The sequence below is a fragment of the Amblyomma mixtum genome, chromosome 10 (assembly GCF_055824585.1).
Source record: "Amblyomma mixtum isolate Tamu chromosome 10, ASM5582458v1, whole genome shotgun sequence".
NCBI classification, from domain to species: Eukaryota; Metazoa; Arthropoda; class Arachnida; order Ixodida; family Ixodidae; genus Amblyomma; species Amblyomma mixtum.
In genome coordinates this window covers 150,897,862-150,900,363 of record NC_143021.1, presented here as the reverse complement: position 1 = coordinate 150,900,363, position 2,502 = coordinate 150,897,862, and the positions used below count along the sequence as shown (strand labels likewise).

General features: G+C 47.0%; 1 non-coding gene across 1 annotated transcript; it reads right to left on the bottom strand.

The window, feature by feature from the left end:
- Positions 1–490: 490 nt before the first annotated feature.
- On the bottom strand, positions 491–562 carry TRNAW-CCA (transfer RNA tryptophan (anticodon CCA)). The gene has a single exon. It is a non-coding gene; the product is annotated as a tRNA-Trp (tRNA).
- Positions 563–2,502: the final 1,940 nt, after the last annotated feature.

Below are 2,502 nucleotides of genomic sequence, written 5' to 3'. Positions count from 1 at the left end.
TCGTATTGTAGCTGTGGCTTCAAAATGCCATAAAAAGGTACGCCTTACTTCCGTGCGAAATGCGGACGCAGGCATGAAATGTTTCTTAAGGTAAGTGCGGCGTATTTTTATTGTTAAATAAAAACGAAGCGCTGAGCAGATTCGTTCAACGTATCCTGGAAAAAAAAACTGTACTGCGGCTCAGTACAACGTATACCTAAGCCGCAACAGTGCGAGAGAAAAATTGCATGGCTTAAGAAATGATTTGTACCAATTAAAATACAGTTAGTGCCATTGTGTTCCGGTCTTTTGGAATAATTGGTTTTCAATTTGGTTCGATATACTGGGAACCCGTCGTTCAGTTCTTGATAGAACATTTAAAGCGACTGGAAAATATTCGAGGTATGAATGACGGTCATATGATATATTAATCAAAATCATGAGCCTGACTGAGGAACTAACAATATAAGTTTTCTTTGGCGACGATTATAACACATGGGAAAAATAAATGTGACCCGTACGTGATTCGAACACGCAACCTTCTGATCTGGAGTCAGACGCGCTACCGTTGCGCCAACGAGTCAGGCATGCGCTCGCGACAGCAAACGCAGTTGTTAGGAATGCGCTTATCAGTGCTTGTGGGCGGCTTTGTATGGTCAGCTTTCTTCTGTTATCTTTTGCCTTGATAAGCGCCAGTCTTCCCAAAGAACAGATACTCTCGGCTATTGAGCTCACTGAACTCCAAACCTTTTTTCACTTTTGGCCGAGGTCGCCTTCGTAATTTGTGTGAAAAACGGGCTGATAACTCTGTACTCTTGCAATGGTGCAACAGAAATTCTCGAAACGCGCATTCCACAAAACGTACTACAGACCACGCAAAGGAAACTACGAAAGGACTGCGATGCTCCTTAATAAGTATTTTTGGAAGCGCTCTTGCGTGAAATGCGCGCTGTCAAGACATTCGCCCTGAGTGTTTGGCGTGGTTGAACACTTGACGCTGTCACCTTTTCTGAGAAAACAAAACTTAGTTTTCTTGACTGGTTTGAGTTTGTTTGGTTTAGAGGGGTTTAACGTTCCAAAGAGACTCAGGCTGAGGAATGCCATAGTGAGGTGGCAAGGAAATTCATTAAAGTTTAAGTTTCGTTTCCTTAAAACTTTTAATTTTCTTTTAAACTTTCCTTTTTTTTCAAGCCGGCGTCTTACTTTTATTGATAATTTTGTTGATGAGCGTAATTCCGGAACAAATATATTTTGCACCTGTCTCCTTTTTCACAAACCAGTATAACTGAATATCGGTCGCTGTCGCTTTGACGACTCAAAGATAACCTGAGGCATGCAGCTTATGCTCAGCCTTGGCTAGAACTTATAGCAGCTTCTCCAACGGCGGTGTTCTGAACCCGAAAAATGAAACACAGGAGGAATAAACAGAGAGCCTTTTCCTCCTATACATATTTCACTGATCCGAGACTAGGAAGCGCGCCGCCACCCCCTTTCCACAGCGGCCTGCTTTTTGCAGAAGGTGCACAGTAATCCGATGGAAATCAAGAAAGAAATAGCCGACGCCCCTCATAAGAGGCTCTCCTATCAATATCGTGAACCTATGCCCAGGACGTCATTGGTCGGAAGGCGTCAATTAAGGGGCATTTGCCTGATTCTGTGGTTGTATTTGACTACAGTAAATATTTTTCATATATCTTCAGGGTCTTTAAGCAAACAGTTTGAACAACTTGTACCATTTTAAAACCTTTTGTTTATTTACCAATAGAAATAGATGCGCTAAACGTTTTGTATTTAGCGGAACCTCAGATGCTTATGCCATATAACGAGCCGCTACGATCAAGTCCATCTCTCCCCGATAGCACTCGCCTTGCCACACTACCGGAGTCTTGGGTCTACACATGGCCTCACGGCGTAGAGTCGAGGGGGTGGGGGAGGAGGGTAAGTGGGAACGCCTCGCTTCCCCGTTCTATGAAGTTATCCATGTGAATGCAACATTGACCGCATAATTGCTTTTGTTTTTTATGCGAAGCATATTGCTAGAGCTACCACTCACGGCGTCGCCGTGGGACCCCTAGCCGTGAAACCACGTGACACCGTGACGTCACACCACGTGACATCAGATGAGAGAGCCGGCCTCCACCTCGCGCCGTCGCCGTGGGAGCCCTAGCCGTCACGCCACCTGACACCGTGACGTCACACCACGTGACATCGGATGAGAGAGCCGGCCTCCACCTCGCGGCGTCGCCGTGGGACCCCTAGCCGTCACACCACGTGACACCGTGACTTCACACCACGTAACATCGACGAGAGAGCCGGCCTCCACCTCGCGCCGTCGCCGTGAGACCCCTAGCTGTCACGCCACGTGACACCGTGACGTCACACCACGTGACATCGGATGAGAGAGCCGGCCTCCACCTCGCGCCGTCGCCGTGGGATGCTTCGCATTCCCAAGGTTTAGCCAAGCTGAGCCTCAGCAATTTTTTTTCAACGAAGCGAATGCAAGAAATGCACCATGCAAATTGG